The sequence below is a fragment of the Podarcis melisellensis genome (genome assembly GCF_964234715.1).
Source record: "Podarcis melisellensis genome assembly, chromosome: 6".
Lineage (NCBI taxonomy): Eukaryota > Metazoa > Chordata > Lepidosauria > Squamata > Lacertidae > Podarcis > Podarcis melisellensis.
Window position 1 is genome coordinate 48,766,055 of NC_138538.1, and position 27,887 is coordinate 48,793,941.

General features: G+C 46.6%; 1 protein-coding gene across 1 annotated transcript in view; it reads right to left on the reverse strand.

Moving 5' to 3' along the window:
- HYI (hydroxypyruvate isomerase (putative)) overlaps nucleotides 1-27,887 on the reverse strand; it is a 143,892-nt gene that overhangs the window by 31,607 nt on the left and 84,398 nt on the right. The gene's annotated exons all lie outside the window — the stretch shown is intronic.

Below are 27,887 nucleotides of genomic sequence, written 5' to 3' on the forward strand. Positions count from 1 at the left end.
ATATCTGAGGTGTTCTGCTAGTATATCTTGTTTTGTTTTAAAAAGGGTTAATTCAATAAGGGACACTGCACTCCTTAGAAAACTGAGCTTGATATTGTTAACCACGCAGCGATGATTTCATGGGAAGCAATTCATAAACAAAGTCAACCAGTAAATTATTTGTGTTTTCCAATCCCTCATGATTAACCCAGTTAAATTGTTAATTCTAGTCTGCCTCCCATGGCATGCATCACTCAATCTGGTGTTTAAAGACTCAAACTCCCATCAGCCCCAGCCAACATGGCTAATGGCCAGAGATGGTACAAAACATCAGGAGGGCAGAAGGTTGGGAAAGGATGGCTTGCACCCAACTACCTGTAAGAAGCAGATCCAATCTGCTGCTCTTCTGTCAAACTATGAGATTTCTGTGGCGAGGTGGCCTGTAATCCCTGAGCTAAACAGGAGAGGGCAGCCTCCACACACAGTGAAGCAGTTGATAAGCAGAGTGGGTCAGTGGGGAGCAGGTGACACTACTGGGGACTAGATTATCTTCTTCGAAATGCTTTCACTACTGCTGGGACCTGGAGCCTTTCTGAACTCCTTGCATGCAGAATGTCCTGGGTTCAATCCTGGGATGTCCAAGTAGGGCTAGGAATGCCCCCTGTCTGAAACTCTGGACAGCCACTGCTGAAGTCATTGTAGACAATACTGCGCGAGATGTTCTGACTCAGCTCCCAGCTCCATCCATTGCTCAGGACTTGTGAAAATCTGCCCGCTCCAGGCCTTGCTAATAAATGGGAGCATCAAAAGACTGACAGCTTCTCCTTGTAGTCAGCTCCAGAAATAAACACCAGTAATTACCAAGTACTAGAAATCACTTGATCAGTCTGTGGACGTTGTCAATGTCAGCACAGAGCAAAAAGCGGAGGTGTTTATTGGAATCGCTAAGGGGCGGGAGGCATGTTAGATTGTTAATCACTTTTCAGCCCCTGTTGATTATCCATGTGTTTGGGCCTGGCTTTCAGCAGATGGCATGGGGATTACATTAGTCACCTCTGTGGAGCAGCTATTCCTTCTTCCCAATGTGACCATCACAAGTAGTCGTGGGGTGCCTCACTGCACCCCTGTACTGGAGTGAGAGAGATCTGGTTGTCACATTACCTAAGCTCAACAGCTTTAAAGATCCAGCAGTCTAATGGGGATAATATCAGCCATTCAGAAGGAATAAACACTAAATATACTCCAAAACCCCTTGGGATTCTGTCCCAATGATGCCCAGCCTCTGATGCTGGACCCACAAGCAATTTCCAGATTTGCTCTTCCCCCCACATGCCAGACATTCTGGTTTACTAGTTCTGTACAGATCACAGTTCTTTTGGCACAAATGGCATTTAAATCCAACACTAGTAAAAATGTATGCCTTAGTAGCTAAATTTACTTTGTTGTAAAAACCAAGGTTTAGAGAAGATCCAAAAATTGAATTAGAAGCACACAAATAAGAACTGGGTGCTCTTATCCAGGATCCCTAGGGTTTTCCTGGCCTCAGCATATGAACCACTCACACTAAAATCTAATGTTTATGAGTTCCTGTCCAGCCAACCCCAGTGAGCTGCAGTACAACTGGTAACTAGGATATCAATATTAGGTATCCCTACTTCTTCCTGTATCTTTGCAGAGGGCTGAGCCATTAAGATCTTGGAATAATCTTTTGGCTTTTTAAGTTCCACTGTCATCCTGTTCATGGCATTGGCAATCAGTTTGAGTATGGCTAGGAATTACGGACATCTTTCTGCAATTTGGATGCAAAGGGTGACAAAGAGAAACATGTGTTGTCTTGACTACTCTGGTCTTTTGTCTGTAGCAAGCTAGAGCAGAAACAACCAACATGGCATCCTCTGGATGTTGTTTGCATTCCACCTCCCATCAGCTCCAGCCAGCATAGGCAATAGTTAGAGATGGTGAGAGTTGTAGTCCATCAACGTCTTCCTGACTTGGATCATAGATCTATACCCTGTGCCCCTCCAGATATTGTTTTACTGCAACTCCCATCATTGACCATGCTGGCTGGGACTGATGGCAGCTGAGAGTCCATGGATTCCTCATCCCTGAGCTAGACCATCACAATTTTGATTTCAGTAGGGTCAGCTTGAGACACCTGGCAAAATAATCAGCAAGAACTGGAAGAACCCTATAAGTCACAGCAGGTTCCTAGGAAGAGAGAAGAACAGATGATTTTAAAAGCTTCTGGGTTAGTTTTGCCCTACAGCCTCAACTTGTTGCTGTTCCTTTCCACAAACGCGGCCTTACTTAGCAGTAGTTGGCAAGGACTGAATGCTAGCCCCACATGTGTCTTGGTTTTCTTGCCAGAAGCCCTGCATTTTGCTAAGGAGAGACAAACTGGGATTCCCTAACTCTGATTTTCTGGCAGAGATCCAGGGCAGCTGCTTTTTATACCTAAGGCCCCCACAACTGCTTTCTTCCATGGTCAGTTAAAGCTACCCACCCTCTGCAGTGTGACTGCTGCTTCAGAAAGCATGCCAGCACTGTCATTGGAATGACAGAAGCAGGGGCACTCCCTTATCTGCAGCATCAAGACTTTGCAGTCACTACCAGAGCAATTAGCATCTAATTTAGAGTCTTTAGCTGCCATAATCTGCCTCTCACGCTGATTTACTCAGAGCAGGGATAAGAAGGAGTTAGTAATGACCCCAGGGGGATAAGAAGGAACCTGTAGCCCAAGGGCTTTCAATTCACATGGGCAACTAAGGGACTGTAGTGCCAGTTTCTCACTGCAGAGACCACAGGGTAAAGATGGACAGGGTATGTGCTGCCGAAACCAGACCTTTGCTTCCATCTGCGGAATCCTCCCTTGGAGTTTGCTTTTCCCAGGAGACAAAGGATCCAGGAGTCCGGAATCCATTTGCTCCTGCCCAGCACAGCAGCTTCCAGAAGGGGCCTTCCCTTTCATGCCTTTTGGTGTGGTTCATTTCCTGCTGCCCTCTATTTTTAAGCATACATCCCACAAGCCACCAATGGATCAGGCAGCACAATTTCAGAGAGTTCTGCATCACTGAAATATTTATCTAATTGCCCTTCTGCAGAGGAATCAAGGTCCTCTGTGGGCTATGGAAGTGTAGGGGAGGGAGGAGAGACAGAGGACTCTGGTTTCCCTCGGGGAGCCTCAGTGGGAACATGGATGCAGGCTGAAGACCATCTGTTTGCACCAGCAGCCTCCAGCACACAGGCTGCTCCCACATGCTCTCTGGGCAGCACCACTTTTAGCTTTGTCCTGGGGGGACACAACTAGTTCACAGCGTGAAGGCAACCAGCTATCAACACCAGCACATATGGGAAAAGGAGATTGGGCTCTGAACTCCCTGGCATTCCTCCTTTCTACCCAGAACCAGCCACTGCTCCTCTGTAGCACAAGAGAGACTCTCACTGCTTCTTTCTGGAATCTATTCCCACCCTCATAAAATAACAGAGTTGTAGAGTTGGAAGGGACCCTGAGGATCATCTACTCCAACCTGCAACCTTGGCATTACCAGCACTACACTCTAACCAATGGGTTTGTGAGACCTGCAGAGGTATGTCATGTCACCCTCTCCAGCATCTCATTAGCAAGGCTCTGCAATGTGTAGCATATAAATGAAAATGGAGGAGTCTCTGAAGAGCTGTTATCTAACCCTAATTATGTTACCACCTTCCTAACTGAGAACCAGAGGTGATGCAAGGAACCAACCCTCTGGTCTCTCCTCAGACGCACAGCTCTTTTCTTTTCTTTTCTTTTCTTTTCTTTCCTCCCTCAACCACCTGTTTCTTGATCCTCACTTCCATAGATCAGAGGAGTCATTTTGCCAGCAGGCAGTTTCCACACCACAAAGAGACCAGCAGGTGACAGCAGCCATCAGATTCTCTATAAGTCATTCGATCATGCTTAGAAATCAGATTTCTATCAAATACTGATGAGAATTCCAACAACGGCAGGGATTTCGAGGCTGCAGAAACATAAAATGGTGGAGGAAGAGTGCAAAGTCTGGACCAGGCCTGAGAACTACCTACCTTTGCTAATACAGTGGTACCTCGGGTTACATACGCTTCAGGTTACATACGCTTCAGGTTACAGACTCCGCTAACCCAGAAATAGTGCTTCAGGTTAAGAACTTTGCTTCAAGATGAGAACAGAAATCATGCTCCGGCGGCGCGACGGCAGCAGGCCCCATTAGCTTAAGTGGTGCTTCAGGTTAAGAACAGTTTCAGGTTAAGTACGGACCTCTGGAACGAATTAAGTACTTAACCCGAGGTACCACTGTACCACTAGCACATAGAGTGCATCTCAGTGCACTCTGCTTCTACCCCTCAGTACAGCCTAGCTTGTCCACTGTAAGCCAACTTCTTCTGAAGGAGGCAAAGGCTGGCAAGCATCCTGATAGAGCTAGAGACCATTTGTCTCTGTCTAGTTGACACACTAGATGCATTGCCTCCCTGTGTCCTGGTCAAACAATGTGTGAAACCTTTTTTCTAAATAAAAAAATAGGCATAACCTCCTAGAAAAAAAGAGAGCACATCACACTGGAAATCTGGCATTGATCAAGAGATAAGGCTAAGTTTGTTCTCTAATGTAGGAGATGAAATATGCTGGCTGACATGAAGTCCCTAAGATGACTACATTTTTGTAGAGTGAGTAGCCTTGCTAACTTCTTCTTTTTCAAAAAAGGCTTAAATGAGGCATAAGATGAACCCTGTTGGAAGAGGCCAAAAGCTCATCTTAGACCAGCATTCCGGTAGACAACCAGGTGCCTATAAAAAGCTTAAAAGGAAATGAACGCAATAGCACTCACCCATTTGCCACTGATAGCCTTAGCCTTGTCCAACCGTATTTTATGGTAGAGAATTATAGCAATGGGCACCAACCATGACAGCTTTCAAAGGGGAGTTAGACAAATTCATCAAAGATAAAGTAGAGAATTATATTGTTTTAACTGTGTGAAGAAGTGCTTTCCTTTTATTTGCCCTGAATCTTCCAACATTTCCATTAGATTGACCCAGGTTCTAGTATCATGAAAAGTCTCTATTCACTCTCTCCCTAACCTTGTATACACAGTGCCCCTTACTCACATTTTTTTCTGTAAACTGACCCCTCTAGTCGCTTGCTCCACATCAAAACTAACACACAAGTGTGATACATCAATCAAGTGTGAGAGCAGTAATATAACAACAACAATTTTACAAAAACAAAATCACTAAATTATGATGGAGGGAGTTGGGCTGCCCATTTCCATTTGTGCCACAGGTGTTATCCATTAGGTGCCCACAAGTGGTACTTGGCAGTGGCAATTGTACCATGCAACGAAAGAACTGCATTTTCCCAGGTACAAGATGATGCATTCTGAATGCTCAGAAAATGTGATATCAGTGCTGGAAGAGAAAATGTTTGGATCCTGCATCACTACAGATGAGTTACAACTCGTGGAAAAGCCAATTGTGTAGAAAAGGTCCTATAATTAGGTTTTTAAATGCTGTTTGCCTCCTGGGGTGCTAGACTGAAGCAAGCTGATTATTCTCAAGCATGCACCTTGGTTCCTCAGAGCCAAGAAACTGCTAATATTTCTGACAACTCTCCACTCCTGCTGCAGAAGAAACCAAAACACAGGTTGTGATGGCCCAAGAGGACCTGCTTGCTGGTGAAGTGGTATTGAATGTAGCTTTTCTGATGCCAAGATAAACAGCAGGAAGATCTCACTCATGTAATGGCAGGGTGCAGAGGGATGTCTAGGATCAGGGCTGTAGATTCTGCTGCTCCAGCCCCACCACCTACAGTTAAAAGTATCCGGTAGCGGCAGACGTGGAAGTGTTCTGCCTGAGGCATTGGAGAGCTACTGCCAAGGTAGGTAATACTAGTCTAGACAGACAAACGGTCTTGACAAAATATACAGCAATTTCCCATAGCATCAGCACTGAAGGGCACATACAGAAGCAACAACCAGCTATTAAAGAAGTGATGGGGAGAGCTTTTGAAAGTTGCAGGGAGTACAAAATTCTGGTGGTACGGAGGGAGGGACTTGTGCAAAGATATCACTGGCACATTTCAGTAGGTACTTGCAACACCAAACAAAATTGCCTTGCTTGCTGATTACTACTTCTTCTTCTTCTTTATACCCCACCCATCTGGCTTGGTTTCCCTAGCCACTCTGGGCGGCTTCCAGCAAACAATAATTCATTAAATATTAAAAGCTTCCCTAAACAGGGCTGCCTTCAGGTGTCTTCTAAAAGTCAGATAGTTGTTTATTTTTTTGACATCTGGTGCGAGGGCATTCCACAGGGCAGGCGCCACTTCTGAGAAGACCCTCTGGCTGGTTCCCTGTAACTTCGCCTCTTGCAGTGAGGGAACCGCTAGAAGGCCCTCGGCGCTGGACCTCAGTGTCTGGGCAGAACAATGGGGGTGGAGACGCTCCTTCAGGTATACTGGACCCAAGCTGTTTAGGGCTTTAAAGGTCAGCACCAACACTTTGAATTGTGCTCAGAAATGTACTGAGAGCCAATGTAGGTCTTTCAAGACGGTGTTATGTGGTCTCGGCAGCCACTCCCAGTCACCAGTCTAGCGGCCACATCCTGGATTAGCTGTAGTTTCTGGGACACCTTCAAAAGTAGCCCCACGTAGAATGCATTGCAGTAGTCCAAGCAGGAGATAACCAGAGCATGCACCACTCTGGCAAAACAGTCGGTGGGCAGGTAGGGTCTCAACTGGTAGACACCTGCCCTAAATACAAAATTGACCTGCGCCTCCATGGACAACTGTGAGCCCAAAATGACTCCCAGGCTGCGCACCTGGTCCTTCAGAGGCACAAGAAACACTGTTGTTGTTGTTGTTGTTGTTAGCTGATTTTATATACTGCCCCATACCTGGAGGTCTCGGTTGTCCAAAAAAAAAACACAGCTAGCAGCTTTAACTGTGAGGAAATTGTGGTGCTCTCACAACAGGAGCAACATCTTGCAAGTCAACAGCAATCTGGCCTGTTGAGTTACTACAGCTCTGAAGCCCCTCTGAAGAAGTCAGTGCATCTGAGAAAGCCCACAATACAGAAGCAAATATAGGATCTGCAGAGGGTAGATAGCTGGCAGACCACTGGATTGCACATGTTAGACTGTCACTTGGAAAAACGTGTTTGTTCTAAATAAACTTTAAGTAAGGCAATGGTCTGTCTCCATTTCGCGTAATTTTAAACAAGAGGGTTAGCCCCTACTATAGGCAGAGAGAGGCAACTAGCTCAGATGACAGATACTGAGGGCTGAGGAGCAGCATGAGATTGGAGGACAGAACTCTGTGTGCCTCATGGGCTGCCCTGGGCTGCCTAAGCTAGCCTGCTGCCCACAGGTGCAGCTGGGAACACCTGTCTGATTGACTTCTGTATGTACAATGTAAGATTGCACAACTATTATAGTAGTATTAGAGCAGTAGCTTCCCCCCAAATATGCCATTCCTCCCCTCCTCCCCATGCTGTGACACACTGAGGGTCCTCATCATTGTGCCAACCTGCAGCTCACCCTTCTGAACATGCAAACGCTGTCATCCTGCACCCATGATAGAGAACTCTGTGCAGTCATTTATATGCACAGACTCGAGGAAAAGCCGGTAATTAATGAAGCCCCTTTCATTACTATTATGCAAATGTGATTAATTTCAGCTGTTATGAATATGCAAATATTACAATTATGATCTAATTACCAGCACTTGTGGTGGGGAACAGGAAAATGATAAAAAGCAGCCAAAGCACCCCAGCAGTGCCAGGTGGGAGTAGTGGGTGGCAGGTCAGGGGGCGCCAGATAGCTGGCAGAGAGAGCAAGAGAAGAAGCAGGATAGCTAGTCAGCAAATGGGATGCATGAGCACGACCAACACAGGGCTTGGGGAGGGAAGCATGCTCCTTAACCTTGTGAGTCGCCTTTGTGCCCTTCACTGCATTTGTCATCCATCTGGACACATAAAACTCCACAACAACTTCTGTGTGTGCATTGTAGCTCTGGGAAGATGGGATGTAACCAGCAGAGTGGGGATTGTAGGATAGAATGAGCTGCCTTGAAGGATGGGGCTTAAGGCCACACAGGATATCACATTTTTAAAATTGACCCCGCTGCAACCCCAGATGCAGAAATTAAGTGTTTCCCACCCCATCACTTTCTTTCCATGTCAGGAAAAGACCCACATGCCAGATTGCTGTGCATCAGTCTGCACAAGAATCACAAAGCAGGAGAAAAGATGGCAAATATTTTCCTTAAATGAGAAAGATCCACTATTAGTCCCACAGCCAGGATTATGGGGGAAAGTGTGGAAACAGAACAAGACTTGATGGAAGACTGAGAGGGGCAGAGTTGAGTGGGAGAGCCCATCCCCAACCTTCTGTTGCAAGAGACAAGAAGGATCTTTGCTCAGAGGATTCCCCTTGGCATAGCCCTTGCGTGGACCCTGTCCAACTGATGGCTGGCCGAGCGCTAAGAACCATTGAATCCATGCCACAAGGAATGACTAAAGCAATTCTGATGGGGAAAGGAAAGGACTGGGACAAGATTCATGCAATTAGTAATTAGTTGGATGGTTTCTTTCCAAACAGAAAGTTGCAGACACAGGGGGCTCATTTCACATCAGGTGTGAGGAATAGGGGTGCTTTGCCGCCCCCCGCCCCCCAGTATCTGGATTGTGGGGTTCAGACCTGCTATTTATAGGGGTGGAGGAAGCTCCCATTGGCTCAGGTTAGTGTTAATCATACTGCTGTACTGACATCTCCCAAACTCCCAAATTTGCCCTCACCCAAATTGCTCAGCAATAGGCTCTGTCCCTTGTGAGCCCCTTCCTAGACCCCTGGAATTGCACGTGGTCTGGGTGGAGCAGCGCAATCATTTGCCTCCGTAGAGTTGCCTGGTGTGCATGCCACATGCGGCTTACAGCAGCAGCAGCCCATATTTTATTTATAGACGCATAATTAGTGTTTTCCCTGGGAGAGGCAGAAGCTAAACATTGCTCATTAGAAGGGCTGAGCCTGGCATAGGCAAGTGCAGCTACATGCTGGCAGAGCAGTTAGGGGCCAATCAGAGAGCGGCTCCCAGAAGAGTCCAAGCCTGGGCAGTGAGGGCAAGCTCAGGGATGAGAGCTGTGTTTTCTCCATCACAACTAGCAACCATGCAAAAGAGCTACATTCCTAATATACTAGAATATGATGCACTGACTCAGATAAGGAGCAGGAGGAGTTTCTGAAGAGATCCATCCCTTTTGCCTTGGTTACATAACGGCAAGTCCAGAACTGCTGCCAAGTGCACCCTCAACAAGGAGCTGCAACCCATTACAGTTCCCTGCAGAAGGGGGCCTATGCATGCGTTTATTGCATTCATCATATACATTTTGGGATGTACACTTGAACCATCTTTCGTGTACACTTAAATATGTGATGCATCAAGTGGCTCAGGATATCTGCATCACCACAGCTGCGCAGAACAAAATCTATCTGTCAGCACAGAATTGGTAGCAACAGTAGTGTGGTATAGTGGTCAGAGTAGAACTTAGGAACGCACGCCCATGAAGCTCACTGGGTGACCTTCAACCAATCACTTTCTCAGACTAACCTACCTCACAGGGTGGTTATGAGGATAAAACAGGGATTGGGAGAACCAGGTATGTCACCTTAAGCTCCTTGGAGGAAAGGTGAAATATTAATGTTTCCAATTTCGAAACCAAAGCCAAACTTGTAATCTGAATGGTTAGAACATCTGAGCCCAGCTAGATCAGCCCAAAGGCCCTATGATGCGCAGAATCCTGTTCTTACCAGCTGCCTATGTGAAGCCTAGAACAAGCAGAACATGGTCCATGATCACCAGCAGCTGATATTCAGAGGAATGATGCCTCCACTACTGCTAGTAACATAACCGTTGTGACTATTAGCCATTGACTAGTAGTGGTCATGATTATGGACAAAAGTTTAAAAGTGCATTAGCAGTGTCTGGTCATGACCTGGAAAGCAGGAGTGGTGGTGTGGAACCTAGATGGTGTTTCCAGCAAGGAAGGAGCATTATATGGCTCTTTGTGTTCACACGTCTTTTCTCAAGCTCAACAGCCCACTTCAACCTTAGTCATGCACAGATATAGCACTGCATTCTGAAGTCATCTACTTTCTTCTTCTTCTTTTGAGAAGCACCCAGGGAACTATTTCAAAACACTGTCATAAAATTTCAGATTCTGTGAAACACCAGTTTTTGCAAATAGACTGAGGTAGGACAAATGAATAAATGTGTATGAAGTTTTATGAAGTATTTTGACCTCGGAATTTGCATTTTATGGCTACAGAATTTAGAACTCCTTACAGCAGAAATCCAAGTCTCCTGCAAATAAATCTTCCAAAAAATAGAATAAAATTGGTGCTATGCATACTTAGTTATCCTGACCTAGCTGTGGAAATCCATGCATAGGAGCAAGTTCCTGTATATATGCACAGACAGCAACAGACATGCATTTGGCATGTTCAGACAGATCCTGTTGAACTGCCTAGATGAGTCTTTTGATATGAATATAAAATGACATTTTGGGACACTATTCATTGCACAACTAGAATTGAATGGATACCATTGCATTAAAGATGTGCTTGCTGTTGCCCCTGCCAATCAAAAGCTGGGGTAACAGCAGCAAATGTCAGCAATTCCTGTCATTTAATCTTGAAAGAAAATAATGGCATTTTTAGCAGGCTTTCTCTCGCCTGCTACCATGATGGTAGCATTGGAGGCAGTAGCCAATAAATAACTTCAGTAAAGTCATGCTGGTTGCACCAGGAGGCCGCCCAGAAATCTTAGGGTGCTGTTGCCCCAGTGGATCAGCAGGTGGTGCTCTTGCTACAGTCAGGAGAGATCCAGAATGGTGCTGAAAAGGTGCTATGCACCCCTGAGATCTTGACACCTCACATGCTTGCCTGCAGTTTTCAGACTACCTTCGGGGAACCTCTTCCACACTAAAGTCACAGAATCATAGAATCACAGAATTAGAGTTGGAAGGGACTCTGAGATCATCTAGTCCAACCCCCTGCAATGCAGGAATCTCAATTAAAACATCCACGACAGATGGCCATCCAACCTCTGCTTAAAAAGCTCCAAGGAGGGAGAGTCCACCACCTCTCATGGAAGACCATTCCACTGACAAGCAGCTCTTACAGTTAGAAAGTTCTTTCTGATATTTAGTCAGAATGTCCTTTCTTGTAACTTGAATCCATCCATCTACCTTGTCTGTCAAGGAACTCCTTCACATCTGCAATGGACCACAGCTGCAGTAAGTTCTGGCCTGTGTTCCAAGACAGGCACTCACAGGACACCGGCAAGGTCTTCTGGACCCCACTACTGCCCCACATAAATTGAGAGCACACTACAGCAGCCTTTCCCAACTCTGGGCCTTCAAATGTTGTTTAACTACAACTCCCATTATTGCTAGCCAGCAGGGCGAGTGGTCAGGGATGATGGGAGTTGTAGTCCAACATGTGGGGACTCAAGGTCAGGAAAGGCTGCTCTAGAGAACACAGCCGATGCTTCCCTGCAGGGGAAGATGCTTAATAGTAAACAAGCTGTATTTTAGGGGAGCTTGTCCACCAGTACTCATGTTCTCCTTGAGGAACTCCTGCTGTGCTTCTGAGGAACTTAATGTGACTTAATCCCTTCCACGTGTCCCTGGAATGACTGCTTCTCAGCAAGTTAAGGGAAAAGTAACTTGTGCACCCCAGTGAGTTTAAGAGCTGAGCAGGGATTTGAACCGGGGTCTCCCCACCTTCAAGCTAATGTACTACCCCACCCTTCTGTGGAGGGCATGGTACCTGCATGGGCTGCTTAATGTAAGAAACCAGGACAGCTGGAACCAGTGAGTTCACATGCCAGTTGCACATTTCACACATACAAATTCAAAAAGCAGCTGGAAGGACCTTTGCACCCCACTTTATTGTAACGTGAATGAGGGCAAAAGGATACATTGCCCAAGAGAGCATGCCATATGAAACAGATCCCAGAACCAGGACCTTGCTAAGGCTTGTGCTTAATGTGTTCACTGTTGCTTGCAAACAAGCAATTGCCCCTTTATCCTTTACCTTTCTACATGTGCTGGTGCTGGGGGGCAGCTCATCAGGTAAACCAGCAAGGCTCCACCTAACACATGGAGCACAGGGAGATTGCTGTTGGACTGGCGCTTTAGAAACAACAACCCCCCAAATAAAGCTTTATTCCCCCTCTCAAGTCCCCCCATCCCATTTCTTTTCACAGTCAAGGGTCTGCCCCCACCTTATCGTTTTGGCTCTGCAGCTGCCTAGCCCCATTCAAGAGCCAGCTCCATTTCAGTGCTGCCTTGTCCGAGAGCCGTCTCTGCTCTAATGCAAACCATCCATCTCCATTCCAATTAGACATTACAGGGGAGTCACACGAGACACTCCTATCGGCAGCAGCATCTCAGCTCAAGCAGCTCTGCAGAGCTGGGGAATTAGGTAACCAGGCAACAGAGGAAGATGCAGCACCGCGGTGACACAGAGTTAAACCCAGCAGCACAAGGCAGCGTGAAGCCCAGTACACTGACCCCCCAGCATGTGCCCAACATATAGCAGCCCAGGCAAACGCTTTTGCTAGGCCTGCAGCAACTAAGCTTTCCTGCACCTGGTTCAGGACAACATGCCTGCAACTACCTTCCTTCCTCTTGCTGCACACATGAACACACACATGAACACATATGATAGGTCTTAGCACCAGAACCCAGAATTTAACCCTGCCAAATGCAGCACTTTTAGACATATGAAACAGCTAGGGGGGTTGACAGGACTACAGACAGAAGAGGTGGGAGAAATTACTGTGCCTGCCCTCTTTCTGGGGGGGTACACATGTGTCCAGTTAATGACTCAGGAGTCACGCCAGGGGGGAAAGTGCCAACATCAGTCTTGCCTACAGATAACTGCCTACATCCCCATAGTTTGAGGATGCTTTTTGCCCTTAAACCTCAGCAGCTCTTGTGTGCTTTATCATGCCTGTAAAATCTCTGCGAAGTGACGAGCGAATTACGTGGGCAGATACATAATACATACAGAGTAGTCTTGCAGTAACCTCTGATTTCTTACATTTAAGGCAGTAGCTTTAGTGCACTTCCTGGCAATACGTGGACCAGTGTTCTGACTCAGATGATAGAACTCTGGCACTAGTGGCTCTGAGCCCCATGAACACAGGGCAAAGAGCAGCGGAAGTGGGGCAAGGGCAAAAGGAACAGTCCACATGGCCCTCAATGGATGAGAAAGCTTTCTAACTGCTGCATGCCAGGGGCCATAACTGCACATCACTCAGCATACACAAAAAGTCAAGTATCATTTTGAATGTGAACATGCAAATTAAGATGTTGCCGTCGCTAAACAAAAATAAAACAAATCCTGAATGGGGAAAAGAGGAAGGCAGCCTCCAGCGAGGCACATGGATCGTTCTTGCTGCTCCCCAGGCCTTTCTATAGCGGCGATGCTATGGGCTGACTCCCCACCACCACCACCTGCTTTCATTCAACTCCAATTTGTGCTAATTATTGCCTGCTCTTCTCCCCTCAGGGGGCTGGATGAGAGGATAAACACAGCCATGCAGGCGGGAATTAACTGCCACACACACATACCCCCCCCCCGTCTCCCACCAGCCTCCGCCACCTAATTGCGTTCGGCTTGTGTGCAAGGCAGGCCTACCTTGCCAGGGTCACCCTTGCAGTAGCAATCAAAGAGGGGGCTGCCAGTGGCAGGTGGAAATCTACACCCACCCACCCCAAGAGGCTTGGCACACGTCCCGTTTCTGAGGCCGGCTGCAGGACAAGTGCAGGTTTTATACAAACAAGCTTCTGCAACAACATTCCATGCTAATGAGAACAATGAGAAACACATCGCTGCTACCCTCGTGTCAGAGTGGTTTACAATCATTTCTAGACACATGCCACTCTCTCCACCCCTATATGCATAGGCATAAAAATACTCACAGCACTTTGTGTCAGTAGTATTAAATGAAGGGGAGCGCGGTGGGGTTGGGGGAGCTAGCTTTGAATATGAAATCACACAGAGGAGCAAATGTACCTCTGCATCACAACGACCCCAGATTTTAGAGGCTCCATTACAACAGGCATTGCTCAAATTGTTCAGATGGACTGATGATTCTGCCATTATCATAATGCATGAATCGGTCTAAAGGGTTGCAAAAGCTGCAGTCCTACACGTATTCAACTCAATGGGGCATGCTTCCAACTAAGGATGAGGCTGTGAGTTTTTAGCCCTGTTCATGGGTTCTACTCACAATTAACCTGTACACACAAGCAGGAAGCAGGACTGTGCTGAGAACAGACTGCCCCAATAGGGCTTCCATCACAGCTCAATCGTATGCAAGCTTACTCAGCAATAAAATCCATTTTGCTCAATGGGGCTTAATACCAAGTTCAGTCAGGTCAGCAGTCTCAGCTATATGCTTCTAGGAATGTAGGAAGCTGCCTTACGCCAGCTCAGGCCCATCTGGCCCAGTATTGTCAACACTGACTGGCAGCAGTTCTCTGGGATTTCAGACACGGTTCTATCCTCAGTCCTACCTGGAGAGGTCAGGGAATGAACCTGGGATCTTCTGCACACAAACCAGGTGCCTTAGCCCTGAGCTACAGCCCTTCCCCAAAGGCCCTGCTGGGGACCCCATCCTTCCAGCTGTTGTTTGCCCCCAACACCACCAGAGTCCATTACATAGAGTCCCTGACATTAAGACCTGCGGGGTCTCCCAAGGTACTCACAATGTATTCCAGTCAAATGGCATGCAGGATTTGAGACAGGCTTCTGGGAGGCAGCAGAGCTTCTTTCCTCAGTGAGTTTGTCTTGTTAGAGACAGGAAAGGATTTGCAGCTTTCTCACACAGCATGGGACTCTTCTAGGAAGAGCTCCACCTTGCTCCCAATCAAGACAACCTGTACTGTTGTTCTTCACTGCAACACCACACAGCTGGGGCATCATTCCTTTCCTGTTTGCTTTCACAGCTGTAACTTGGAGGAGAGAGTTGACCATGTTTCTTCAGGCATAGCTATCAGGCGTTTAACTACTGCTGGACCAGCAGAAATCTAGCTGGTGACATTTTCTTCAGCATTTTATTTCCACAGCTGCTAAAAAACAACTGCTGGCTAAATTTCTGCTTGTAACTTAGTTGTTAAAGGCACAAGAACTCCACCAGGGGGGAAAAATAAATGTTGACAATCCTATTTGCAATGGGCTATTATTTCTGGTCCCTCAGAAGCTGAAGGCTCTACATTATTTCAGATTTGGGTTGGGTTTTTTTGTTCTTTCTTTTTTGCAATCACTCCTGCTCTGAGGTTGGGTCGGGTGGGTGGCAGCTTGAAAGCTGCTGGCCAAGTGTTACTGTCCCTCAGCTGCTATCATCAAGCTTTTACTTGAGTAGGAATATGTCTCAATATTATTATGCAGGATTGCCTAACATGGCTTGCATCAACACAGAGCAGGGTCAGGCACATACCAAGAGCCCACAAACACTGAAAAAGACAGGGATCTCTAAACCATCTTCCCTGCTGTTCTCCCATCGTTTTTGAAAAGAGTAGTTTAAGCAGAGGCACCAACTTGTGAGGGAGACTGGGGAGGCCAATGCCGTGCCAGGACATCACATCAGGGCAGAGGAGCCACGAACACAGCAGCAGCACCACGGCTTTAATGGCTGGAAGCTTCTCCTCCTTTTCTGCCTGCCGATGCTGTCGGCCAGGGACTGCTTCCTCCCTCCTTCCCCTCCATAGCAGGAAGAGGAGCTAGCCACTGAAGCTGTGCTGTTGCCATGTGTTCTTGGCTCCTCTAACCTAACACAACTCTTTTTGAACATGGAGGGCTCAAAAGAGTTTGGTCTCCTAGGAGTTGGTGCTCCTGATTTTAAGGAACGCAATGGGCAGAATACACTTGGGTATGGAAGGTATCATGTGTGTGCATGTGCATGTAGCAGGGTTCCCTAGCAGGTATGGAGTTCAATTTAAGGCTGTGACCCTAACCCCATTTACCTGGGAATAAGCCCCATTGAATTCGGCAAGACTAACTTTTGAGCAGACATAGTTAGAATTCCTCTGTGTATCATTCTATCAAAAGGAGAAAGCAATGTCTGTCATCCCATTGTCCTTACCAGACAGGCCAAAGGAGAAAATTATGCATCCTACAAAGAACAGTCCTCTGTTTGAGGGCCTGTCTGGTCCAAGTCTGTGTACATATACAGTACACAAACAGTACACAAGCAGCTGAAAACACACCTAGGTCATTGCTTTTCTCAGTTCAGATAGGTTGGGGGGGTGTTCAAAATACAGAATTTTATAAGAAATGACAGGATAGATAAATGATATGTGAGGATTGTGGCTAGTGTTGTGTGTACACTGATTTCCAAGCCAGTAGTGGAAGCACACTGGATGCAATATAAACAGGAATGTGTACACAGCCTAAGTTTGGTTTAGAAATAAAGAACCACAAGAAGGGAGAGGCGTGGCCTTGAAACGGACCATTCACCTGGACTGCAGGCACATACGTGAGCTGGTCACAATATTCACGACTGTGGTAAGAGATACTGTATCTCTATTTAAATTATAGCAATTTCTTCTAAATTTGCTTCTAAAAATCTCTTAAAAGATCTGTTGCTTCTAATTGCTTCTAAATTAGGGTAATTGCTTCTAAATTTGCACACACACACACACTTGCAATTTTTATGCAGATCTGTGTCTTCTTCAGTCCTCTTTCTTGGGGAATGCATTTCCCCTTTCTGGCAATGCCTAAGTGGCCATCCTGGAAGGGGGGCATTGGGATGAACTCTCAGGCCTTCAAGTATCAGTAAACCGAAGCACTGAATTTGCAGCCATTTATAATGGGATAGAATGTTTACCCTTCTGCTTGATTCATGAGAACATCTTAGGTCAGCTGTCAGGATTTATCACTGTGAACAGGCTGGCAGGAGGGTGCTGGCAATCTTCCTATAATGCCAGCCAGGGGTTGTGCAGAGCCAGAATCTCCATTTTCAGTCACTGTGAAGCATTTTTAGTATAAATTTCACAGTAAAGGTGCAGGGGCAGCTGGGTCCAGCCACTACTCTCCAGGGTCAATGCAAGTCATGTAGCAGTTTTTTGCCCACTGTGACTAATAATGCCACCTTTTTTCCCTCCTGGCCCTGCTCTTTGCTCTTTTAACGGCTGCAGACTGTCATACACATTGCTGATGAAGCTTTTCTCACCATCTCCATACCAAGAAAGCTTCACCTCCCAAATCCCTTTGCAATGGGCTGCTCTTAAAATGCATAGGAACAGGGCCAAATAAAATATGGCAACCCAAGTCATGAGGCCAGTAAATAAAATAATAATAATAATTTATTTATTTATTTATTTATACATACATACATACATACATACATACCCCACCCATCTGGCTGGGCTTACCCAGCCACTCTGGGCGGCTTCCAACAAAATATTAAAATACCGTAATATATCAAACATCAAAAGTTTCCCTAAACAGAGCTGCCTTCAGATGTCTTCTAAAAGTCTGGTAGTTGTTGTTCTCTTTGACATCTGGTGGGAGGGCATTCCACAGGGCGGGTGCCACTACCGAGAAGGCCCTCTGCTGGTTCCCTGTAACTTGGCTTCTCGCAGTGAGGGAACTGCTGCCAGAAGGCCCTCAGTGCTGGACCTCAGTGTCCAGGTAGAACAATGGTAGAGACGCTCCTTCAGATAAAGTGAGGATGCTCACCCACCATTATAACAACATGATCCTCAGTCTTCCCAAGGGCCTGTTTGTGCCAAGGGCCTATCTGCTGTGGAAATCATCCAATGGGATACTACATTTCAGGGCCACGAAAACAAAGGCTGAGCCCAGTGGATCTGTGATGCTAGAGGCGTAATCAGCTGTCCCTTCCCTATGAAAAAACAGCAGCAGTGCATCTGAGGTAGCCTTAACACACAACAAAAACCTCTGCAAAAATACACCTGCTACAGCAGAACTGAGTGACCAGATGCCAAAGGCAAGCCTTTTTCCTGCTTTATTCTGCCTGAATCAGCCCTGGGTGGCTGGACATGGAACAATCCTTTGCTACAATTACTGTCTTCCCCCAGACTGCAGGAAAAGCTGCAATTGAGAGGTTGATGCTGCAGGCTCCTTCCAGAGCTATCTTGGGAGCTCATGCACAGGTTTTACTGCCCTGATATTTCTTGTAGAGCAAAATCTATCTATAAATCTGCCACTTCCCCCTCATTGGTCTCTTTGCGTGCTAGCCTGCTGGGTCAGGAAGTACTAATAGCCAGTGTAATGTAGGCTGACACCACAGCCACCAGTGCAACAGCTCACCTCGCCGAAGAGTCTTCTCGGAGAGAGAGCAAGGGAAATGAGCACAGGCACTGAGGCAAGAACTACCCCACAGCTGACTCCTGCAAAGTCCAGCCAGCAATATTACAGAAATACAGGGAAGGGGAAATTGCAACCGTGTCTGGAAAGAAATCTGCCAGTGCCTAAGCAAAGATAGGAGCACAGGGAACTATCCCATCCCAGGACACACTATTTGCCCATCTCGCTCTGTCTTATTTACCCTGACTGGCAGCATTTTTCCAGGGTCATGCAGAGGTCCCACCCACCCCAGTCAGATGATTCTTTTAACCAGATGTACCAGGGATTGGCTCCTGCCAACCTAGCAGTTTGAAAGCACGAAGTGCAAGTAGATAAATAGGTACTGCTCCGGCGGGAAGGTAAACGGCATTTCTGTGCGCTGCTCTGGTTTGCCAGAAGCGGCTTAGTCATGCTGGCTACATGACCCGGAAGCTGTACGCCGGCTGCCTCGGCCAATAAAGCAAGATGAGCACCGCAACCCCAGAGTCGGGCACGACTGGACCAAAAGATCAGGGGTCCCTTTACCTTTACCAGGGATTGGACCTAGGATTTTCTTTAAATAAAGTATGTGTCCCACCACTGAGCTATGTTTCCTCAGGGTTAGTTGCCTGATGCTAAGAAAACTTTAGTAGTGCTGCCAACTTCAGTACTGTCCCCTGCTCCTGTGCTTTTTTTTACAACCGCTTGATCAGCCAGAAGAAGTGTTTATCTCAAAGTCACAAAACAGCTCCATTTGCTGATTCCTGCAAATTGAGTAGCTGTAAAAGTCTGGGGCTCAACCCAGGCTGGTTTTTATTCTAGGCAACCTGTGCTGTGCTTAAAATAACTCTTGTTGATTTTAGAAATCTTTTGATTCGTAGAAACTAAAACACCAGGAAGTCTCAAAGCCACCATAGAACCAGAATGTCAGCTGGTTCTAAGACTTCCTTTTTTGTAATCATCATCACCTCTTTAGATACCCATCACCAAAACAATGGCACAGATGTGAGAATATCATCATCATCTTGCATAAACTCACTCACTCATAAGCTGGAATCCTGCAGGTGCTTACACGGGACACAAAAAAAGTGTGCTCTGGATTGCAGCATTAGAACTTTTCAAGATTTTTTTATTATTAAAAAAATGAACTCTTGTCTAACTCTATCCTTGTGTCAGCTACAATCCAGGGGTGGTAGCATAATTCCCATTTCCAATGCAATGTATAATAGGAGAAGAAGCCTCATACTCACATCTTCCACTTTTGTCTAAATCAGCAGAACATAGGAAGCTGCTTTATAATGAGTCAGGCCATTGGTCCATCCAGCTCAGTACTGTCAACTCTGACTGGCAGTGGCTTCCCAGGGTTTTAAGGTAGGAACACTTCCACTGCTACCTGGAGATGCCAGGGATTGAACCTGGGACCTTCTGCAAGCAAAGCAGATGTTCTACCACTGAGCTACAGCCCTTCCCTGCACAGGAGAGGAGAAACATGGAGCCTTTTTGAAAAGTACATCAAGAGGTTTAAAAGAAAAGGGTCACTGAATGGTGCAGGACTGCTCTTCTTGGCTGTTTTAATCATCATCATCATCATAGGGCTGCTGGAGCATTCCGGTACAGTCATACCTCGGGTTACAGACGCTTCAGATTGCATTTTTTCAGGTTACGGACTGCCGAAACCCGGAAATACCGGAACGGGTTACTTCTAGGTTTCAGCGGGCACGCATGCGCAGAAGCACTAAATTGCGCTTTGCACATGCACAGAAGTGCCAAATCACAACTCGCGTGTGCGCAGACGCAGGTTGCAAACACTGCGGGTTGGGAATGTGCATCCCACATGGATCATGTTCGCAATCCGAGCGACCCCTGTACTTGAGTAGTACCATCTAGGAAGAAGTCTTAAAAAGCTAGCCAGAAACAGCTAGTGTAAGGGAAGAGGAAAAGCATACCTTAGGCAACAGCACCTCTAGGAATGCTAGCCCCAAGGTGGAGAAGGGACAGCCATTGCCGAGGATGAAATAAATTGCTTCTCTGCTGCTAGGTATCAAAGGGCAACACTGCTCCAAACCACCTAGAGGCTAGTGGCTAAAGATGAAGAGCTGCCCTGTGCATTTATACAATGTCAGAGAGGAAGAATCACAGAAAGCTGCCTTATACTGCGTCAGCCCAGTGGTCCATCAAGCTTGGGACTGTTACTAAAATGACAAGCAGTGCCTCTCCAAGGCTTGAGACAGGAGTCTTTTCCAGCCCTACCTGGAGACTGAACGGCGGGGCTCCTGCATGGAAAGTAGGTGCTCTACCACTAAGATACGGGCCTTCCTCAAAAAAGTGATGATCAGAAGAAAGGGGCCCCTGTGTGAGGCGGGGTGAGCAGCTAAGAAAAAAGGACAGGTCAGGAGAACCCCAAGAAGAGCACACAGGGGCAGGAGAGGCAGGAGAAGGGAATCTTTCTATCTAGCAAGCTGGAATGGAACAAATTGGAAGAGCACAACATTGAATTCCACCCTGAGGTATTTATGTGGTGCTTTCATCTATACTTGGCTAGGTTATCTGTAAATAAATGCAAATACTTCAAAACACCAATAAGCCTCCAGTGTCCTAATCCAAAGGAAACCAAAGATGGATAATTGCTACCCCTGTAGAACCTCTCACTGTTTGGAGAACAGCAACAGCATGTATATGCCACTTTTCAAAACTCATCAACAAAGTGAGTAATGGTACCACTGATAATTGCCCCTGTCCTCCTTTGCATCAGGCTACCTAAACTGATGCTAAATTGGGGCCCCTCCTGCGGCTTTAACAGCAACCTCGGCTTCAGGAATTCAGCAGGTGAAGCTTTTCCCCCCACCTCTTAGCTCCATCCTAGGAAACGTAGTCCACCATTCAATCTTTTGATGTGAGGCTGCTGCTACTGGAATGAGGCCAGTTAAAGAGGTGGCAGAGTTACTCAAAAGAGAAAAAGAAATGCTTCCAGATACCAGCATATTCTGGACTCTGTGCTGCTTGTGAATGCATGCTTTATGCTCCGTTCACATGATATACTGTAATCCTCTTCCTCCCCATCAAAATGCTGTCCTATGTCATTTTCCACAGAAAATTAGGTCAATAAAAACACATCATGGCAAGGCAAATCCTGATTAAATGGGCGGGGATTTGGGATGGTATTTTGATGAGCATGACATCATATGAACACAGCAAAAAACTCTTCAATGCACAAGAAACTGCCTTGTGGAAGTGCCCAAGGAGAGGCCAGGCGGCAGCAAGTGTACAAGGTGTATTCTTGCAGCCTTGGCACACCCAGACCCAGCACTTATAGGGCTCCCAAACAATCTTCCATTACTGGATGTCAGGAGCTGGAGTCAAGTGTAGGTCAGCAATAAAGAATAATAAAAACCACAGTGTCAGTGCAGTTAACTCTTTATTTTAAGATAGCAAAACAGTGCAGGCCTAATGATCCCAGCAACTCTTCCCAGTAGGTTTTGCTCCAATGAGGCAGTTGTGAGGACTGCCTCTAAGGCAGGCTTCCCCAAACTCGGCCCTCCAGATGTTTTGAGACTACAATTCCCATCCTCCCTGACCACTGGTCCTGCTAGCTAGGGATCATGGGAGTTGTAGGCCAAAAACATCTGGAGGGCTGAGTTTGAGGAAGCCTGCTGTAAGGCTCTTCCTTTCCAGGGTTTTCCCCAAACAGTCGCAAACTGCATCTGTGCACAACCAATTTCTGCTCTGCTCTTTTCATTTCCCTGTGTGTTCTAGGAGACCGGGAAGAGGGAGCTGGTTGCGGCAGGAGGGGGAGACTCCCTGGATTCTTCAGCAGCCTTCCTCAACTCTGCCTCTTAGTCAACCTCCTCTCCAGCCTCGGAGTCTGAACGGGTCTCTGCCACAGCCTCTTCCTGCCCACTAAACCCTGTTACCTCTTCTGCTTCCGACACCTCCTCTTCCCAGTCTGCTCCTTTTTCTCCCTCTAACCACTCATCATTGTCCCACCACCAATCCTCTGGCTCTGAGCCTTCTTCGCCTAGGGGTTCCCTTGGGGGTTCCCCAGCTGCTGCCTCCCACCACTCCTTTGCATCCAACCAGTCCATGGCATCAGTTTGGAACAAAGCCAGTCCTTGATCTCAGCACACACACACAGGCACACAACCGATCATACTTTCCAGTAGCTACTGCTGCATTGTGGGCTTTTAACTTCTTTGTGACATGAAGGTTGCACCTGAGAAGCATCATACAGTTGGAGACCTGCCTGTTCACCTCACTACCACTGCATGACTCCCTTGACCGAGGCAGCTGTGCCTGTTTCCACGAGGGTGACAAGTCTCCCTTTCTTGTCAGCGCATCCTCTTGCTGTTGTCATAGTTACCAGTGCTGGGTGTCCTTTATCCCATGGAACTCTCCATAATGAGGAGCATAATGAAAGGAGCATTTCAAAGGAAAGGGCAGCATCAACAGTCAGCTCACTCTGTCCCCATGGAGTGAACAGAGTTGAGCATCCTACAGTGGGGCAGGGTGGTGGTGGAATCCTGCCTCCCAGACTTGATTTATTTTTACAGAGGAACAGCTGTGCCACCACTCCACACCCTCAAAGGCTATTCTTGCTCCTAACTCTTCCCCTAACATTTTTCTATTTACACTGTTCCCTTACTATTGGATCAGAAACTTATTCCTGCACCCAGGAGGTACCAGCATAACTCATAAAGCTGCAACATTTATCTTTCCTGAAGCCATCACGAAGGCCACATTCACACCATGCATTTAAAGCACCTTGTAGCCCCTTTAAACAGTCACAGCTTCCCCCAAAGAAGCCTGGGAGTTGTAGTTCATTAATGCTGCTGGGAATTGTCACTCTGAGAGAGACTCTTAATGACAGAAGATGCTGTTCCCCCTAGTTCTTATGTGTGTTTCCCCACTTCAGTTGTGTCCTGGTGCTACTTTACAACTAAAATGTGCTTCTGGACTCTGACTCAAGAAGCTTTCTTGAGCTTCATGTCTCTGTTGCCCAACAGCGAGCGGAGGGGGCTGCATGGGGCACATTTCTGTCCAGATTCTTTGCCGGGGCAATTCCATGAGAATATAAAGCTTCCTTATACAGAGTCAGGTCGTGGCTCATCTAGCTCAGAGGAACCTACTCTGACTGCACCATTATGCAATGTGCTACTGCCTTATCAGGGTGTCTTATCAGGTCTTATCAGGGTGTGGCCCCATTTATCTGTGCGACACCATTGCCAGGTGCTGTAGTAGGGAGTCAAATGTGTCCTCAGGCTTCCAGTAAGAACAGACACCATTGCTTACTAATAGAACATAACTGCTTATTTTAATATAAAATACAACGGAGGCCTACAGCCTCTAACAACAATCAGGCATCTTATCAAATACACAAATAACAACCAGGGGGTTCTTTTCCCTAATCTCCCTCCAGAAGGCAGATGGACCCACCTACAATTAGTGACTCTTCATTCTCCTGGTGCTGTTGCATGCCCTTGGCTACACCCAGTTTAGGCCATGAAATATTATTATGTTGGGAGAAGGGTTAATTTGATGCAGCACCATGACTGGTGTAGGGCTAGATGGAAGGAAGGGGTTGTGCTTGTTGTTGCAACTTTATTAGTTATGCTGACATTGCATTGCTGGCTGCACGTAGGATCCTGCCTACCTTATATCCTCTCAGCTGCATAGGTATGGTGACTATCTTGCAGGGGTCATAAGACCAGGGAGCAAATATTTAATTTTCAAGTGCATATGAGCCAAAACTAATATCCTCCAGGAACTGATTTATTGGCACAAGTAAGAGGATTAGCAAAAGGATGAAAAGGGATGTGTCTCCTGGCAGGAGGTTAACTAGAAGTACTTAACCCATCAAAGAAGTGTTTCTGAATTATACAGGTCAGGTCGTTTATAGGCAGATGGGCAATTCCTCTATTTAGGAATAACTGTTTAGCATTTGGCAAATGCAGAGGTCAGCAGGGAACATGTCCCTCACCTAGGAAGAGAGTGGGGACGATTTGAGTTCAGATACCCTAATGCAGGCTTGTTGTCAGTTGTCAGCTTTCAAACTAAATCTGACTGTCATTTTGCTTGCAGCAAACGTAACAAGCCATAATTCTATACAGTATATGATTCAGGCACACAACAAGGTTTACATGAGATCTCCTCCTGGTTTTCTTTAGCTTTCTGCAGTTCTGTGCTACTGTGGTGGGGGCAGGCCTTTACCTTCCTGCAAGATTTCATTAAAACCAACGTTCAGTTGGAGCCCCAAAGCAGGCAAAATACCATGCAACAATGCTTACCCTTTGCAAGTCTGAGCTTGAATAAAATAGCCAGGAAGAAATTACACCAAAAATACCACACTTCCTTCTTCCAAACTGAAGTACTTACTGCTTTTCCTTTGCTTCCTCTTTATGAATTAATCTGACTGCAGTTGGCTGTGTAAACAGTGCTCGGCGGAGGCCAGAGACTGTGAGGTAGCAACTCCAGCCAAGACACTGGAGATGATATGCTGAATCAATCTAGAATAACAGAAAATGTACATTGTGGGCTGGCAGCACAGCGATGCAGTCCCAGAACTGGCCTCATTCTGAAAGGCTATTTTTTATCCCTTACAGTCTCGTTATGGAAATGGATCCCACCCTAGCATGAATAATTCACAAAGCCATCAATCTCCGTGTCCAAATATCAATGTTACAAGGGGAGTCAAAGAGCACTTAGGACTAAAAGCTTCACTAAAAGGCACGTCCAGGCAGGTGGGGGGTGAGGTGAGGGAAGGAGAATAAGGGTTTGCCCAGCACTGCAGGGAAAGGAAGCTGGCAGCACCTGGGGTTGCCAGATCAACCTTTCAGACATCAGAGGCTACTAAGAGCCAGAAAACATAGTAAAATTAAAAATACAGAGCAGGAGGAATGAGGAAAAAGTGATTGGTGACACGTTATAATCACAGGCAAGACAGATTTCCCAGGTTTCAGGCAGCCTCCCAGAGAAAGAAGCATTGGTACTGATTATAAACCCTGACATGATTCCAAGGAACAGCAATTTTCCCAGCAACTGTATCTTACCCACATTATCTCATATAACAGAAATTAGTGTGGTGCTGAGAAACTGGATATCAGCAACCGCTGGGCGAGTGAGAAGCCCACATCAAGGCAGAAAGTAACACTCAGGAAATCAGGGAAGCCAAGTCGGCTAGCATTGCGTAGCCTAAGTCATCCATCTCCATCTGAGCCTCTGCCCCAGCCTCGAGTGCCACAGTGCACAGCGCTGATTGCTGAAAGGCACAAGCCGGCCCTGCCTGCCCAGATGCATTCTCATCCCGGCATTGCCCCAGCTCAACCTCAGCAAAGCACCAGGTGATGGAGCTACTGATACAGCTTTTTCCAGACAGAGGCTCCCGTGCCGCAGGGAGTGAATTAATTTGCTTCGTGTATCAGTTACTTTACTAACTAGATCTCAGCTATTTAAACCTCAGCCAGTCCACCCCGCTCCCCAGGGGAACGCCCCTGGCAACAATGCTACACTCCATTGTAAGTGGGGGTAAAGAAATACTCACTCGGGGGCTTTGACCTAGGCCAGGGGGTGATGGACCCATCTGGAATTACCAGATGCTATCTCTTAGACACACACACACACACACACGGCTGAGAAACCTCCTCTTCACTACCTTTCCCAGCAAACGGCACAGCCAGCAATGTGGAAGTGTAGTGTCCAGGCAGACTTTCTCACCAGGGGGCACCACAGAGTCACACATACTGTCAACGAATGCTTGGCAATTCAGTATACCCTGTGAATAGTGGAACAGGATGGTGCCCCAGCCCAGAGCACCTCTGGGGTGAGATATTATAATAGGCTGGGGATTCCAGTGACAATCAACTTTATGTTTAGCTCACTGGGGTGCTTGTGGGTGGGCAAGGAGTGATTTGTAAAAAAAACCTGAGGAGTTCCTATGCTTCCAGCTAACTTCTGAGGATTCCGATCCTGCAACACACACTTGCACCAGGGCACAGAACTGCAGTAAAGGGTGTGGGCTGGATGTGGGCTATGCTGGGCAGATATGGGCTGGGCACTACTACTCTTTCTGTCTCTGTAATTTGTTCTTATGTAGATGCTCCCAGTGTAAATACTGAACAAGAGGTTACCAGAAGGTGAAAACACCTGCGCAAGTGAGTAGCGCATGTGAAGAAAAGAGGTGGAAAATCCGAAAGAGAGAGCAGCACACCTACAGAATTGCCTGCAAGGCAGTCAGGAAGTGGTGTTGCTACACTGCATTTTGTCCAGTTACCTTTTCCTCCCCCCACCCCCTCCATACCAAGAAGGCATTGACTGGGGCTATAGTACTAACAAAGGGAATCATGGTCCTGGCCAAGAGTTGAGAATCTCTGAGGGGAAACCCTTCCCCATTCCTCCACAGTTAGCACGGTACCTATAAAAACACGCCATGAAGCTGGGAGCTCAGGTTTATGAAAGCACTCAAACCAGAAAAACCAGCTGTGGGACTGGTCTGTTTTTGCCTGCATTACACACAGACACACAGTTTTGAGTTCAAGGGAAAAGTGGGCGGGGAGTGGCTCTTTCATTACCAGGCAGATAGTGTGATCATATGTAAGAGGCTGTGCTGAACTAGCACAAATCCTCGGGTTTTCACCTGAGAACTGCACAGCAACATGTTTCAGTTAAACACTACAAGGGTGCCATTGCAAAACCTGGGTACATGATCTGCAACACAGATCGGCACAGCAATGATTCTCCCTGCTGTACCACCATCTGCACAATGTCAGGGGCTGTGCCAGTCAGAGCTGGATAATTCTGTGCCACATCATTGCTGGGGATACATATGCATGGGAACCTCCTACAGTTCTAACTTGGCTAAGCCAGAAGCACGAGGAAAGGACCTAATTAGCCGGTATGAATCATCACAGTGTTTCCCCATGCTGTCATTGTGGATTCCCTCGTGCAGACTGCTTGGGTCTTTGGTGGCTCTGCAGTCAGCATTGGCTGCAGTACAGACAAGAGAGGAAATTGTTTTGGTTTACCAGAGACCACTATAAGCTTCTATGTAGGCTGAAAGAGATTAGGTGCATTAAAGACGGCATCCAGTTTTTGTAAGGAGATGCGCCAATGTGCTTTGCCTGAAGAGCTAAAGAGTGTATTTAATTCTTGTTCCCACTTCCTGACACATCAGAACTGCGGAGAGAGCGAAAGATGTATTTGTACCCAACCGTGCAGAAGTGCTTCTAGCGCTTTATGTGAATTGCATGATTGGTAAATGTATGTGGCACATGTGTCTGTACTAAGGCTGTGTACACTGAAAGATTTATTGGAAGTGGATTTGTATAAATGTTATGTAAATGATTTTTGTCTGTGCTGTGTATATACTTAGCCGTGCTAATTCTTCGGTTCAAATATAAATGTAGAATTTACTTATTTATAAACAGCATATTAATGTTCATGGCCATTTGCAGAGCAAAGTAAGGAATAAGCTCCTGTTCCAAGGAGCCTGGTCTTAATTGTCTGTGATGCTCAAAATAAGCTCAGATGCATTCGATTCATCTAATTCA